Source organism: Dromiciops gliroides, chromosome 2 (genome assembly GCF_019393635.1).
Source record: "Dromiciops gliroides isolate mDroGli1 chromosome 2, mDroGli1.pri, whole genome shotgun sequence".
Classification (NCBI taxonomy): Eukaryota; Metazoa; Chordata; class Mammalia; order Microbiotheria; family Microbiotheriidae; genus Dromiciops; species Dromiciops gliroides.
Genome location: NC_057862.1, coordinates 585187203 through 585205098, shown reverse-complemented (window position 1 = coordinate 585205098; position 17896 = coordinate 585187203).

Genomic DNA, 17896 nt, shown 5'->3' with positions numbered 1-17896 from the left:
TGTTTCTCTTAGCCCCAAAGGGCAGGACTAGGAACAATGGGAGGAAGTTGTAGAGAGACAGATATAGACTTGATAAAAGGAACAATTTCCTCAGAACTAAACACTGCAAAAGTGGAATGGGATGCCCTGAGAGGTAGTGAATCCCCCATTGTTAGAGATCTTCAAGCCAAGACTAGATGAGCACTGGTCAGGCATGTTATAGAGAGAATTCTTGTTCAGGTCCAGGTTGCACTGGGGGGCCTCTGTCTGTGGTTCTATAAAGCAGTGGCACTAGTCTTTCTGATGATGGCTTTTGGTCTTGACACTGATGAGGTTTGAATACATGGGTCAGATTTCCTGAGGCTCTCCAAGTCTTTTCTCTCCCAACCTTCTTGCACTGATGAACCATTCTTAGAAGATCTCTATTGTATCTTATAACTTACATTTTGGGAAATGTGTAAGGGAGTAATAAGTAAAGGACTGATGTGAATCAATTCTACAAATATTTGTTAGTGTACCTCCTCCAATATACATGGCACTGTGCCAGACCATGAGACAATTATTTGAGACTTTAACTGGTCACACCAAGCTTAGTTATTGGAAGCTATTTTTAAAAAAGTATTTAAAGGATAGGAAAATGGGATATAAATAGAAGTTTAAAAATAAATTCTAAACAGATGTCAAGAAATATAATTTCCCATAGCAAATGATAAATATGTAGACCAACGAACCAAACAAGTTTAGGAGGGAAGAATATTGTCTGTTGAGAAATCATTGGATGCCTTCCATTGGAAGAGTGGGAATGCTAAAAAGGATTTACACTTCTCCCTCTCAGCTCTCTGGCTTTCTGCAGGAGATTTTCAAAATGTTTGGTGTAGTGATCTATCTGGCAGGAAGGAAAATCCAAATAAAATATCTTTAGCTTGAACTTAACCCCAGTTACAGAGTATATAGTGTTTGACCTCAGAATTTCTGAAATAGCATTTTGTATTCAACTTCAGGCAATTCTTTCTCCCCCAGAGATGATGGTGATTATCTCACACAAAAACCCCAACATCCAACATCATTCCACTGAAATTGCTCTCTCCAAAGTTATCAATGATCTTTTAATTGTGAAATCCAATGGCTTTTTTCTCAATCCTTATGTTTCTTGACCTCTTTGCATCCTTTGACACTGTTAATCACCTTCCCTTCCTTGATATTCTTTCTTCTCTTGGTTTTCTGGACACTAGTCTCTCCTGGTTCTCCTTCTACTTATCAGACCACGCCTTCTTTGTCTCCTTGGATCCTCGTTCATATCACACTCCCTGGTTATCAGCACCTCCCAGGATTCTGCCCTTGGCCTTCTTTTATCCTCCCTCTTGGTACTCTATCACTTGATAATTCCTTCAGCTTCCATGGATCTGATTGCTGTCTCTAGGCTAATGTTTCACAAATCTGCCGTAACTTCTCTGCTAATCTCTGACCTCACTTCTCTAACTGCCCTGCAGACATCTCAAGCTATGTATCCAGGTGTTGTTGTTGTTCAGTTCTTCAGTAATGTCTGATTCTTCATGACCTTGTTTAGGGTTTTGTTTTGGTTTGGTTTTTTTGGCAAAGATAGTGTAGTGGTTTGCCATTTTCTTTTTCAGTGGATTAAGGCAAACAGGTCAAGTGACTTCCTGAGGGTCACATGGCTAGTGAGTTTCTAAGGTTAGATTTGAATTCAGGTCTTCCTCACTCAGCACTTTTATCTACTAAGCCACCCATTGCTTCCAAGGCAAACAGAGGTCAAGTGACTTGCCCAGGATCACATAACCAGTATGTGTCCAAGATGGAATAGTCAGATAGGAAAGAGCAAGCAAAACTTGAAACCTACCCATGAATACAGAGTACAAGAGAGAATCATGGAATTTAGGAACTGACAAAGAACTTAGAGATTTAGTCACTTTATTTCTTTTCCTTTTAGGGTATTTTAGTGATAACCATGGTGATATGTATTGAATTCTTACCCAGAGGGCGAACAGGAAAAAAAATCAAAGCAGATGAAACTCAGTTTTGATGTTCATTGGCAACTCAGGTGGGAAAAGAGAATAAAATTATTGAAAGACATATGGAACTTTGTGTGAGTCACACATCCTAGGCTTTCCTAGGACCTGATATATTCCATAGTTGGCTCTAGTACCTTTAGCTCCAAGGTCTCAGAAGATTTCCTTGAATGATTCAATTGTGGATATCATTATCTTCTAAAATGAGAATGAATACAGAGTTGATTGAGTCACTTGCCCTAGGACACAGAGAATAGTTTACTGCTAAATCTCCTGCCTTTCAGACTTATTCTCTGCCTGCTAACCTCTGCTATAAGAACAAATCATAGTTATATGTATGTATAAGTATGCTCTCTGTATTCTCATCCATTGTGTTAGAGGGCATTTGCCCTGAGAGAGATATAATTTTTTATCTGGATATGATGAAGAAAATTGTGAGACCAGAAATCTCTTCTTTTTGAAAAGGCTGTCCTAAGATTTGAGATTATAGTTGCTATTTTTAGGAAATCATGCTATATTTCTGGATTCACAGTGTACGTGTGAGTGTGTGCGTCTGTGTGTGTGTGTGCACATGTGTGTGACACAAACCCTCTCTGACCGTAGTCTGCTGAACCAGTCAGTGTGTCTGCCACTTTGGTTTCCTAGCTGTCCAGTGATTTCAAACAAGTTAGACACTGTTCTCATTCTCCCTAGAGGCAGACATAAAGCTCCCATACCCATCCAGTATGGCACTACCCTTGTCCAACAGCATCTTTATCAGGTACCCACTCATGATTTCATTGCGGCATATTGTCTTACACTGGATATCTCTGATCCTTCACTTCCAAGTCTCCTTTCAGAAAACAGTTAGATCCATTGTGCAGGAGAAAGAAGGTCAGATGTTTGGAAACATCTCTCTGTGCTATTTGAGTAACAATTTAAGGAGGGAATAACAATTTGGGTTAGTGACACCAACCTCATTGATTTGACTGCCTGTGTATGGTAAACCGAATGAGCTGTACTAATTAATTCGGTTTGTTGGCCAACTAAGCGTTCATTGAGAAACCTATTCCGTTTTAATTCTCGTCATTGAAAATCTTTCTAAAATAGGTATCTACTTTCCTTCCTGAGTCCAGCATCCTAAACATAATTTAATCTTTCTTTGATACCTTAATAGCTTACAATTTCTAAAGGGTCATCACTGTGAACATCAGCAATTTCTTTGCTAGTGTAGGTCATCAGACCTTCATTTCACAGATGAAGAAACTGAGGTCCAGAGTGTTGAATGATGCTTTATGTGTAGCTATAGTAGACTTATGTGACTATATCTAAGACCATATCATAAAATTGTCTGAATCCTTAATTTCATGTTTTCTTAGCATTCACTTTTTCCTTAAAAGCAGACTGTTGGGAGCAGCTAGGTGGCACAGTAGATAGAGCACTGGCCCTGGAGTCAGAAGGACCTGAGTTTAAATCTGGCCTCAGACACTTGACACTTACTAGTTGTGTGACCCTGGGCAAGTCACTTAACTCCAATTGCCCTACAAAAAAAAAAAAAAGCAGACTGTTTTCTTAGGGCTGGAGTGTGGGGAAGAGAAGTAGGGCAGAGGAAAGACTTCTTTGAATAGGGGCTCCATTTTAGCTAATTAAGGCTTTCATCAACCAGTAGGTATTTATTCAGAGTCTGCCATGAGTTAGGAGCAGCTAGATGGCACAGGGAATAGAATGCTGGGCCTGGAGTCAGAAGACTCTTCTTCCTGAGTTCAAATCTGGCTTCAGACACTTAACGACCTGTGTGTCCCTAGGCAAGTCACATAACCCTGTTTAATTCAGTTTCCTCATCTGTCAAATGAGCTGGAGAAGGAAGTAGTAAACCACTCTAGTATTCCTTCCCAAAAAAACCCATAAGGGGTCATGAAGAGTCAGGCATGACTGAAATGACTCAGCAACAAAAAACCATGAGTTAGGCATTGAGTAAGACATAAAGGACTCTCTCTCCCATAGAAATTAAAGTCTAGTTGGGGAAACTAGACTTACATGTAAAAGAAATAGAAAGTAATTGATTGGGTGGCAGCTAGGTAGCACAGTGGATAAACCACCAGTCCTGGATTCAGGAAGACCTGAGTTCAAATCCGGCCTCAGACACTTGACACTTACTAGCTGTGTGACCCTGGACAAGTCACTTAACCCTCTTTGTCCTGCAAAAAATAAAAAAAAAAAGTAATTGATTAGCACAGATGAGCACACTGAGGCAGTGCTGTGTGGTAGAAAGAGCACTGGATTTGAAATCAAAGAACATAGATCTGAGTCTTGGATATACCACTTACTAGCAATGTGGCCTTGGACAAGTCACCTGACCCATCTGAGACTCATTTTCCTCATCTGCAAAATGAGGGAGTTGAACTAGATACTCTAATTCTTACCAGTCTCAATGCCATGCTCTCATAAGTGCTAAGTGGTAGGGTCCAAACTCTAAATACATTAGGAGTTCTGAGAATAAACAGAATAGGTTGGTTGAAGTAGGATTTTAACCCAAGTCCCAGGGATCTTTCCATTAAACTACACTGCCTGTTATTTGTGGAAGAATAAGGAGATAGTTGACATATATGATTCGTTATGGAGCAGCAGGAAAACATATTGGAGACATGGGCAGAGGGCAGATTGTGGAGAGCCAGTAGAGCTGACCTGAGGATCTTAGATTGTTAAGGAAATAATAGGGAACTTTCTTTGGTTTTTGAGCAGGGAAGGGACATCCAATCGTTGTTTAAGAAAGATGAGTCTGGAAGCAGATTTGCAGAATGGAGTGGAGATGGGAGAGCCTGGACCCAAGAAAAGCAAATAGAAAGCTATTGCTACAATTCAGGCCTACCAATGGTGAGAATGTAGAGTAGGATGGTGGAAAAGAGGTACATCCTATAGCCATTACAAAGGAATCATGAGGAGCAGGGAGCTAGGTGGCACAGTGGATAAAGCACCGGCCCTGGATTCAGGGGGACCTGAGTTCAAATCCGGCCTCAGACACACTAGCTATGTGACCCTGGGCAAGTCACTTAACCCTCATTGCCCCACAAAAACCAAACAAAGGAAGCATGGACAGGACTTAGTGGCAGGTGAAGGAGAGGAAAGAATCAAAGATGATCACAAGGTTTCTAGCCTGAGAGAATTAGGTGAGGTCACTGAGAGAAACCAGAAGAGAGAGCACCTGGTTTATTGAGGAATGAGATGATCCCATAGGTATACTACATTAGAGGTCTTGGACATCCAAGGGAAATTGTCCTGTAGTGAGTTGGACACATGGGACTGGAGCTCAAGGGAGAGGTTAGGACTAGTTATAAAAACATGGTCATCATGTCTTGATAGCTGAAGCCATGACAGTTGATCATTTCTCCAATGAATGAAAAAGCATTTATTAAGGACTTACTACAAGTCATGCAATATGCTAAATAGGTATAAATACAAAATGTTAGGTAGATAATCCTTGTCCTCACTGAGTTTACATTTAAATAGGATACAGCATATATACAGGAGCAGCGGCCAGGGAGGGGAATGGAACAATGTACAGTGTCAATATCACTGCTACTAGAGTCGCAAGTTATAGTCATGTCCAAATTTTTTATTTTCTTGGCAGAGACACTAAAGTGGTCTGCCATTTCCTTCTCCAGCTCATTTGACAATGAGAAAACCAAGGCAAACAGGGTGACATGACTTGCCCAGGATTACACAGCTAGTAAGTGTCTGAGGCCAGATTTGAACTCAGGAAGATGAATATTCTTGACTTCAGGCCTGACACTCTCTCTACTATATCACCTAGCTACCCTAGAGTCAGAAGACTCCAATTAAATCCCATCTTTGATACTTAACTACTTGTATAACCTTAGCTAAATCATTTATCCTCCCTGGGCCTCAGTTTCCTTATCTATAAGATGAGGGGGTTGAACTAGATTAATAAACTAGCATTTATTAAGCACCTACTATTTGCCCAGCACTGTGCTAAGACCTTGGGGGGTGGGGGGTGGAGGATGGGGAGGAAGAGTGAAAAACAACAAAAAAACAAAAACAGGTCTTGTACTTGCGGAGGAGGTAGATGGTGAATTTGTGGGAAACATCTTCTAGCCAGAAGAAATAACCTGAGGTCAAAGAAAGAGCTGTGGGGTGTGAGGGTCTCAGACAGACTCTCAGTCTGTATTTTATTCAACAATGGAATGAGCCCTACTTATTCTGTTTTGAAGGAGGCCTCCATTATTTTAGAGATTAATTGGCTCACCAGGATATTCTGAGAAGCCTAATCTCAAAAATGCATTATTCTCCTGGAACAAACCTGACTTTGGCAGTTCCAGAGATGATGACGTTAACCCATTCTTCCACAAATCACCTGACATCCTGTCCCTTTTACTCAACCTCCCAAACAAGGAAAGTAACTGAACAGCCTCACTGGATAGGCTTCTTTTTTGTGTGAAGCCCTATATATGTATTCTCCCTTTGTTCAGCACTGTCTCTATCCACCAGGCAACTGCCCATCTATTGATGCTAATTAAACTTCTCTTTCAGCCTTGCCTCCTGATTTATTGACCTCCAGTCAAAGGGACCAAAGTGTGAGAAATTCCTTTTTGAGAGGATCTTAGGTCTTCTGGGTTGAGGACTCACCATCCTCAAGGAATTTGCAATCCAAGATGGGTGACAAGATCCATAAATCAGAACTTACAAAATCAATGTCACAAAGATGGTCTCTGAGGTCCTTTCTAGTTCTGGATCTATGATCTTCCTGGGGCCTCTGTTTTGGAGAGGGGCCCAGGCTGGCCAACCTTCATACCCCTCCCAGCTCTGTTTCTGACTTGCTGGATGTGAACATCAGCATTTGACATAGTGCCTGGCACATAGTAGGGACTTAAAAAATGCTAGTTAACTGACTGATACCATTTCTTCTCCTCCCACCGCACCTTTTCTCGCCATCCCTGTTTTTCATCTCCCTTTAGTGTGTTATCTTCCCCCATTAGAATGTAAACAGCATTTAGAAAGGTGCCTGGTTGGGGCAGCTAGGTGGCTCAGTGGATAAAACACCGGCCCTGGATTCAGGAGGACCTGAGTTCAAATCCAGCCTCAGACACTTGACACTTGCTAGCTGTGTGACCTTGGGCAAGTCACTTAACCCTCATTGCCTCGCAAAAAAACAAATAAACAAAAAAAGAAAGAAAGAAAGGTGCCTGGCATGTAGTAAATGCTTATTTAAAAAGATGTGTTGCCTTGCCTTTCCATACCTGAAGGGAGCAGGTTGACCAGAAAGCAAAGGGGACTGGCTTTGAAGATACTGATAATTAATAATAATAATAATAATGGTCCCTGGTTTGACCAGAGCAGGAACCATTAGCTTGAGGGGCAAGACCCAGACAATCCCCATTAGCCTGAGAAAAAACAAATTGCTAAGGTATTCAGGGCCTGAGCCCTACTTTGTCAGTCAAAATGAATACCCTGAATTGCTCTGAGGAGTAAAACTGAATAAGTAATTTCTTAGAGGAACTGGTTTGAAAAGGAAACCAATTATTAAATATAACATTTTTGTTCCCATGGAGGGGATGTCTGAAATTTGCAGCTATCATTCTTACCTTTATGTCACTAAATACTTTGTCAACATGTCAGCAACATTTTTAAAAAAAATTATATAGAGTATAGTAATAGGTAGTGTGGGAGGCAGAATTAGACTCAACAAGAAGGGAGAGGGTTTTGGGGTTTGTTTGTTTTTTTGAGGCAATGGAGTTAAGTGACTTGCCCAGGGTCACATAGTTAGAAAATGTCTGAGGTCAGATTTGAACTCAGGTTCTCTTGACTCCAGGGCCTGTGGCTTTATCAGTACCACCTAGCTGCCCCAGGAGGAGGGGTATTTTGTCACTTGTATATGGAGAAGACCAGGCTGCTTGATGAGAAAATTTGGGGGTCATATCCCTGCTAGAAACTTTACCTATTGGTCTAAATAGCCTCAATTAAAACCTTTACCTTTTATTGTGAAAGTCTGCCTGTCTTGTTTGGTAGAATTCATTCTACCTTGATTCATTTTGGGGAGGTTTAGCCTGGAGAAAATTTAGAGCGGTTATAGTCACTGTCTTCAACTATTGGAAGGATTGTTGCAGGAAGAGAAATTAGATTTGTTCTGCTGGACTCCAGACAGCAGAAATAGGAGCAATGAATCAAGGGTACAGAGAAGCAAATTCAAGCTGCCTAACAAGCAGAGCTATCCAAAAGGAAAATGGGCTACTTGGCAAAATAATAGGCTGCTCTTTGGGGCAGCAAGGTGGTGCAGTGGATAGAGCACCAGCCCCGGAGTCAGGAGGACCTGAGTTCAAATATGACCTCAGACACTTGACACTTACTAGCTGTGTCACTTAACCCCAATTGCCTGACCAAAAAAAATAAAATAACAACAACAACAACAATAATAATAATAGGCTGCTTTTTACTGGAGGAAGGAAGGGGCTTTAAGGAAAGTCTACTCTGGTACATCTGTTGAAGGGATTCTCTTTCAGGTACAGGTTGGACTAGATGGCTTCTTGGGGTTCCTATCCAATGCTGTGATTTTTTGGTTAGATTTGAAGTCAGAATTCCTGTCTTCAAAGAGTTGATAAGACTTCAACTGTCTTATCTGTAAAATGGGAAATTAGCATCATACCTCCATGAAGGCAAGGAACTAGACCAGCAGATTTCCTGAGGTCTCTTCCAGCTCTAAAATCCACTAGTCTAAGATAATTATCCATTCATTCAGCCAAACAAATATATATATGTATATGTATGTATATGTATGCATATATATAATACATATATATGTGTGTGTGTATACACATGCACACACACACACACAGAGCACTTGCTGAAAGAGGGAAAGGTCTTTAGATTTCATCCTCAAACTCTTGATAAGTATTGTCATCTAAGTATTTGTACAAAATGACTAATATGGTAATGTTTTACATAGTTGCACATGTATAACCCATATCTGATTGCTTACCACCTCAGGAAGGGAGTAGGATGGGAAAGAGGAATACAAATTGGAATTCAAAATTTTAAATAAAAATGTTTATTATTAAAAAAATAAGTATTATCTAAAATAAGTATTGTCAGCACCATTTTCCATAGGCAGAGAGATTCAAAGTTCATTCAAGGTCATTGTTAAGGGCTAAAATTCTAGCTAAACTGTCTAAAATATCTAATGAGTGGTCGCCAATAAATTATAAGCTTTAGCAAGAGTTAGACTTTTAAGCATTTATTAAGGAGAATAAGAATTTGGTAAAGAGAGAGAGAAAGGCCTAGATTTCTATCTATTAAAGGGAGAGCGCATTTCTAGCTCCACTCTCCACCAGCGTCCTCAGGAAAGAGAGCCAGAGTCAGCCCCAGTCTCTTCCTTCCTCCTCCCACTAGCCCGCGTCACTTCCTGACTCCTGGTCTTGCCCTCAAAGACCTTCCCTTCATGGGCAGAACTCTTCTACAGTAAGTATCCAGCAGGTGGCGTTATTCCAATCGTTACAGTCCCCCCTGTTGTTCCTCAAGAAACAAAATGTTTCCTTGACGGAACAGTAAAAAGAATATAATAACTATTGCTAACTAATAATATGTGAACAACAATATAGAAAAGGAAGAGAGGAAAGTTTTGTCCAGAGGGGCGATTTTTTTTTTTGTCCTCATGAACCGACGCTTTGACATTAGTCTTGCAAAGGGAGGGCCTCTGCAGAGAATACATGTTACAGATGGTGTATATTATAACAGAAAGAGAAAAAAACAACAAAAACAACAAATCAAAACTGTTCATTTAAAGTCTCTGAAAGTCTTTTCTCAGATGTCCTCTAGGTGTAGTCGTGGAATGGAAGTCTTTTCAGGGGTTGATGTGTGGATGCTGGTAATCAGCCAGGAAAATTTCCTACAAAATTGAGCTTAACACAACTTTAAAATAGCTTTGTCAATAATCAAATCAAACAATGAAAGTTCTCAAAAACATGTCTAAGGGAATTCAGAATCTTAGTTGTTACACATGAAACATATAATAAAACAAAAATTGAAACATTTTTTAAAATTATAATATTACTATAGTCCCCCCTTATGGAGGGTAATTGAGAAGACAATTGCTGCAATATTAATTAATAAAAATAATTTTTATCTTTGTTTTATCACTTTTTGCATCATCTGCCTAATTATCCTCATGCCATTATGAGAAATTTAAAATCTAATATAATTGGTAACAGATGTCAAGGCCAAATTCAACACTGTTATTTATCATGACATCTGAGATAATTATGGGGGTTACCATAAAAGAACAGAGAAATGATGGGATATGAGCATTCCCACACTTGAGCAATATATACTGTCCATGCAGTATGCCAGGCTTAAAATAGGTGGATGGAATATATGTCCATGCCACCGAACATATAGGAGGAAACTGAGTCAGACTTAATCAGATGCATGGGATTGAGATGTCCATGGCATCAGGCATATAGGAGGGAGCATAGAAGCCAGGTGTAGGAGTGAGATGGGTGGGATGAATACTTCCAGCCATCTGTACAATATTGTGGGGAAAAATAAAATAAAATATTAAACCAAGAGAATCCAACCTCAACATTTGTCAAAAGCCGTTCCCTCGGCCATACCTTGACTTCATGCATGTCTCCCCTCATGTGACAGTTCAGTGTCTGCTCTTGCATGTATTCCTCTTGTGATTGGATGGCATCTTGGCCAACTGGCATCTGATAACTCAGAATAAAGGCAATTAATGTCTTAAATGATAAGTTCCCATAATCCAGTCTCATATGGATTTAAAATTGAGGATAATAAATGATTGCAAAAAATGTGAATACATCTTGACTCAGAACACAATATATAATTACGCAACAATTTCAAATAATACCCATTTTTTTTACTTAGTATACAATTACTTTTGTGAAAAATCAGAACATATTTAAATACAAGTTAAAGCACAACAGAATTTCAAAGAAAACTTTTTTTTTTTGAAAAAAGAAAACTTTTACAAATGTTCCCCTCTTTTTTTTTTTTTTGGAATATGCTTATTAAAAATAATACTTCTTTACACTTGCCATGGCAACCAATTTGCCAGGGAAATGCTTTAAAGAGTTTGATCAAATAATCAGTTGAGAAAAAATAACAAAAACAACTCAGAATATGGGAGCACAATATTCCAAGAATTAACATTGTATTATGAAATCAAAACCATCTTGTAATGTTTCAAAATTTAGAGAGATGAACAAATAGAAAAAAAATACACATGGAACAATAAAAGACAATGAAATTCAAACTAGGGAAATCTAAATGAATATGAACTTAATATTAATAAGAGTATTACAAAATATAAACTTGATCGCATGACTATAAAAAGCTTTTTACAAATATTCTCCTTGTTTTAGAAACTAAGTATAAGACACAATCTCAAAAGCATTAAAATCTCTATGAAAATAAACCTATACCATTAATTTCAAAATGCATATGTAATAGCATAGAAATCCTATGTAACCTCTGAACTGATACTATTACTCTGAGTGAATTCAGAACACTTTTGATTCCGATATCTAAAATCCCCAATACTCATATCAATACCTTGCTGCTTACTTCTACATTTCTGTAAAATATGTACCCTTCCATGGCAAAAGAAGCGGAGTCTTGAACTATGGTGATGATTGTCATTCTTATTCAGCTTAAGTTTTTCTTCTTTAACCCCTCTATATTGTCTGTCAGTCTTTTCACCATACAAATGCTTTATAAGATTACTAATTAAAGACAAAAGCAGGTTAGCAAAATTATGAACAAATCGAGCATATCTGGAATTTAAAGGGTTTTCTAAGGTTGTCTCAGAAGCACAGCCAGGCTGGGGAAGGGCTGAGCCTGAAGCTGCAAATGTAGTTAGAGAAAGTTGAGCATGCGCATCAGATCTCTGGACTTCCCAGGCAGGGGAAGCAATGGGCTTGGCCATGGGAGGAGTAGAGGGTGGGGTCTGGAGAGGAGGGGAGAGACCAGAGCAATTTGAATCAGACTTGATTTTGAACTCAGGCCTGGATTCCTCTTCCCCCACTTTGCCTCTAGGTGCTAAGGGATTAAAAGCTTCTAGAGGGTGGGTCATTGCCTCCAGGCATGCAAAATTAAAGCAACAATTAGTGTTAGAACTGGGAAAAGCTGCAGGAATCTCTTCAGGTTTCTCTGAAAAAGCATGGTTGGGAGAGGGAGAGATATTTCCTTGTGTGAGTAAGTTGCTGGCTCTTTTAACAAAAATAAAAAGAAAAATAGAAAATCCACAAAAACAAAGCATTAACATGATCTTATCTCCCATTTGTCTGGTTAAACAGACTAAAATCAAAAATAGGATAATTAGGGAGTTTAAAAGGTCCATTCGAAAAAATTTAAAGGGAAACACAGCCAGTACGCCAGTACTTAGCAGTTAAAGGGAGAGGGAGGGGAAATTTCTTACTCAACCAGAAGATCAGAAGAAGACTGAGGGTTAGCTTTCCTCTTCATGGTCAGCCATCTGTTAAGGGCTAAAATTCTAGCTAAACTGTCTAAAATATCTAATGAGTGGTCGCCAATAAATTATAAGCTTTAGCAAGAGTTAGACTTTTAAGCATTTATTAAGGAGAATAAGAATTTGGTAAAGAGAGAGAGAAAGGCCTAGATTTCTATCTATTAAAGGGAGAGCGCATTTCTAGCTCCACTCTCCACCAGCGTCCTCAGGAAAGAGAGCCAGAGTCAGCCCCAGTCTCTTCCTTCCTCCTCCCACTAGCCCGCGTCACTTCCTGACTCCTGGAATTGCCCTCAAAGACCTTCCCTTCATGGGCAGAACTCTTCTACAGTAAGTATCCAGCAGGTGGCGTTATTCCAATCGTTACATCATGTAACTGAAAAGTGGCAGAGCCAGACAAACCCAGGCTCTCAGACTTCAGGTCCAGAATACTTACTATGGTACCATAGCTTCCTCTCAAGTAAAATCAACATCATTTGCCCCAGACAGCTTTCGAAGAATAATGTAGACATACTTCAATGTAAACAACCTTAATAGTTGTCATTCAAGATTTATTGATTGATTTTAAAAGTATTTCCTGAGCACCTACTATGTGCAAACCGCGATGGAAAGTATTGGGCTTATTTAATCGTTTTCACATTCAATATGAATTACAGACCTGGAATATCCATTTTGCAAAAGGATTCAAAATGTTCTTTGTTATAGGAGATGGCTCTCTGGGAAGAGTTGATAAGAAAAAAACTAATATGATATGAAAAAAAATATCAATAATTTCTTTTTTAAAAATTCTGATGTCCAAAACTATTACAGAAACCTCAGCAAAAATGGAAGGTCAGAAGGTGCTTGAAGTCAGAGACTTTTGGAAAGGAGGACATGTTCAGATACAAACAAGACGTCCTCTAACTGAGGCAAAAGGGCTGGAAGCTTAAATAATTCAATTGAATATAAAGTCCCCATTTTGGCAGTGAATTTACTTCTAGGGCCCAGACTTCATCCATATCTTTATCCCTAGCTACTCAAGTAGGTAAGATTTCTAAAGGATCTTGGGAGGTGAAACTGATTGAATTGAAACTGATCACCTAAGTCTTATGGAGGTAAGAGAACCAGTTTGTTGAGAGAAGGGGCTTTTGAAATACCTCCATAGTGTGAGAAATAATTATTAATAACCAATAACTTGGGGCAATTCAGAGCTTCCCCCATCCCTTCTTCCAAAGGCTGACTTAGTCCAGTTTTCCTCTTAGGACATTACTGACAATGAGATTGCATTAACTCTCCTCATCTTGGTCAGACCCCATCCAACCTTATAAGGAATTTAATCTAAGGTGGTGAAGTCCATTGTGTTCTACTCAAGCTTGGGTGGAGACAGATTCTTTTATCTGGCATCAGTTGAAGGCTAGGGGTAGTTTAAGTGCAGATAATATCTTGTCCAAGGGTCACATAGCCCCAACCATTGAAAAGGGTATGCATTCTTTGAACTGATAGCCTCTCTACAGAGATACAACTTTATTTTAATATAACCCATATCCAACTACTATTAATCATCTAGATTTTATTGCTGTTTGATAAACCACCTACTATTCTGAAGGGTATATGAACTGTGAGTCCCTTACCATGATTGTCTCTGGTCTGAGAAAGATGGCCAAATGACCATCCTTTTATTAATAATCTGCTGACCTTATTAATAAAATGCTTAAATTACCCAGAAATTATGTCTCTCGGTTTTTTAATCTTCACAATAGGAAAGAGTGGAAGGTCTAAGAGTTGGGGAATTGTGTATACACAATCTATTCCTGCTCAATAGCCAATCAAAAGGCTTCTTTTTTAAGCATATAGTCATAGAATACTTGTGCAGGCTTTGAAGAAGTCCAGGAAGGGGATTGAATTAGGTAGGACATACTCTGCCTACATAAGGACTCTCATTGGCCATTCTCTTGTTACACTTTAAATAGGAAGCTGAGTATTTCTAATATGTTCTATAATAGAGGAAAATTTGATTTATAGACAGCTTGTCAAGGAACACAGCTATTGTATTTAGCAAACTACACCTACACTGATTTAACATTATTGTGGTGGTTTCTACTGCATACATATTCACAATCAATTCATTTCCTGCTCTTCCTGGTGTTTAATTTTTTTTCTTACTTGTCCAAATAGTCAGATATGTTTATCATTTTTTTCCCACAAGCTTCCTTTTGAATCTGGCTTTTCATAAAATGGAATCCAGTGAAACTTGAACTTTAGCATTTCCTGATCTGACTGGTTTTCATCTTTGCAGGGATTAGAACATTTTGCAGGAGCCCCTAGCCCAACCTACCTATATACACAATAGTCTCCATTTGGGTTGGGCCTAGAATTTAAAAATCTGGGAATGTATTTTTTTCCCTTCTAGGGTAATTGTCCCTGAGAAAGATAGATTGACCTTCCAGGTTTATTTTCCCTTGTCAAAGCTGATCCAGGGAGTGGAAATTCCCTTTACAGAATCAGCTCTTCCCAGAACTGCTTAATTTTTATATATGGGTAGTTCTCACAAAGACAGAGCTATTTAGGAAGATATGTAATATCCCTGCTGACAAGTGGTAGCAGGGGTTATCTGCAATGTGTTAACTTTGACAGTTTCTATCCCTGCTAAGAAAAATTTTTTCTGGAGACCAAAGATCACCATTCTAAGCCAAAACAGTACCTGAACAGTCTTAGTTTTAATGCAGATTTGTGGGCTGAGTATTTTTAAAGCTCTATATATGACTCCATAATGCCCCCTTCTCTAATACTTTTCACCTTTCTGGGCCTAAAAAAGGTACCTTGTTTCATCTGAAGGGTATGGGGATTCATAAAAAAGAAGACACAGTAAGATGTCCACATCTAGATAGTTACTTAATAGGAGGGCTAACCTAATGAAGCATGGATTGGGGATTACAGCATCATAGAATTGAGAGTTGGAATTCTATTAGCCAGAGCATACTATGTATATACCATGCATTGCCAGAGTTAGCTCAGTGTTTGGGAGGCTCCAAAGGAAAGCATGGGAGAGAAGAGGTATTGGGCTGCCTACCAAATTGAAAGTCTACAGAACCATTGTGCTGACCTCATTGTCATATGCCTGTGAAACCTGGGCAGTTTACCAGTGCCATGCCAGGAAACTGAATCACTTCTTTTGGAATTGTCTGAGAAAGAGTCTGAAGATCACCTGGCAAGTTAAGGCATCAAATACTGAGGCCCTTTCTTCAGCTGAACTGCCACGCATTCAAACCCTACTGCAGAGAGTGCAACTCAGATGTGCTTTGTTCATATGCCAAAAGTACGTTTACCTACAAGACCATTTTAGAGAACTCACATAAGGCAAGCTCTCACACAGAGGGCAGGAGGAGCCTCTCTGAAGACCTTTGGAATCAATTTTGTAGCATGGGAGACAGTGGCAAAGGACCACCCATCGCGGCATGCTTGCATCAAAGAAGGCTCTGTGCTCTATGAGTAGAGCAGAATTGCAGTAGCTCAAAAGAAATGTGAAATGTGCAAATTTAGAGATTTCCATTCCAAATGTTCATATAGACTATTTGTCCCTAACTTGTGGTAGAGCCTTCTGAGCTTATATTAGTCTGATCAGCCACAGTTGGACACACTGTACCTTGACCCCAACATATTGCTGTCATTTTGATCCTCTTTGAGAATGAAGGACAACAACCAACCAACTATATATGTTCATAAGGAGAAGACTCTCATTGGCTAGTCCCCAAGGGAACTTAGATTCATCTAGAACCAACCCCTCATCAGATTTCTACTGGTTTTTTTTTAATGTTTTTATCAGGATATTTGGATAAAGGCATAGATAACATGTTTACTCATTTTCAGATGAGAAAAAAGCAAGGAGGGATAGTTAACACATTGGATGAAAGTCAGGAATCTAAAAGATCTTGGCAGGCAGGCAACATTGAGCCAAATAGAATAAGATGAAATTTAAGAGGAATAAATTAAAAATCCTACAATTGGGTTTAAAAAAATCAATGTCTAAACACCATTTCATCTGTGTTAGCAAAGAGTAAGTTCAATATAAGATAACAGGGTGATGTGTTAGTTCAAAACATGAATGCAACCTTAGAATTCATTAGAAGCCTAGTGACCAGTAATGAGATGTTAATTCCAGGGTTACATTCAACCCCTGTTTAGACCACACTTGAAGTATTGTTTTCAGTTCTAGGTCCCACAATCTAGAAAAGTCATTGATAAATTGGAGAGGTCCCAGAGAAATAGCCACCATTATGAAGGCCTTTGAACTTGTGCTATATGGGAATCATAAGAAGGAACTGTGGGTTTTTAACTTGAAAAAAAGAATATTGGAGGTGAGGGGGGCAAGGCATGATAGGTGTCTTCAAGTAATTGAAGGATGTCCTGTAGAAGAGGGATTGTATTCATTCTGTTTGGGCTCAGAGGAAAGAACTAAGAGCCATGGATTTAGGTTGCAAAGAGGTAAATTTCTAATAATTAGGGCCATCCAAAGATAGGATGGGCTGCCTCTGGAGGTAGGTGGTTCCCTTTCATTGAAGGTCTTCCAGCAAAGGCTGGATGACCACTTATCAGGTACATTGTGGTGGGGATTATCTTTCCAGCATCAGTTGAACTAGATACCACTGAGTCCCCTTTTGACTCTGAAATTCTATGATATTCCTTGTCACTGTATCCCCAAATGTTTGCCTAACTCCAATCAGAGATGGTGTTAAATGAGCAGAAGATGAATAGAATCCTCCAGTCAAAGACTAAAAAGGTGATGTCCCACTTTTCCTTTGCTCCAGATGGTCTTCTTCTGAAGCCCACCTCTATTCTATTCAGTCCAAGAATGTAGTATACTTTGAAGGAAGATTTCTTTAAATAGTAGAGGAAAGAGGGCAGCTAGATGGTGCAGTGCATAAAGCACCAGCCCTGGATTCAGGAGGACCTGAGTTCAAATCTGGCCTCAGACACCTGACACTTACTAGCTATGTGACCCTGGGCAAGTCACTTAACCCTCATTGTCCCACCAAAAAACAAAAAAATAGTAAAGGAAAGGCGGGGAAGGTACAGAGCTGAAAGAAGGGGTGCTTCTGCTTTAGGCTCTTATTCTTCACCCAGTGGATCTATGAAATGACTACAGAATCCCTTTTGGGCTACTTTCCTACCTCTCATTTGCATTGGTGGGTCAGTGAATGGCTGACAACTTTTCCCCTCAGGATTGTATTAATGGTTGGTGCAAAACATTCCTCCCAAATGGGGAGGAATCTCTCTCTTTGTGTACAGGGCACAAATTTTAAGTACAGCTGTGTCCCAATTAGTGTGAATAATAATGGATCCTCTGAAGTGGTCATATTATTCAAATTTGCACTGCATATTTCCATTAGGCTAGAGCCAATGACCATATTTTATATAATTGTTACTCTGAATAGCGGGA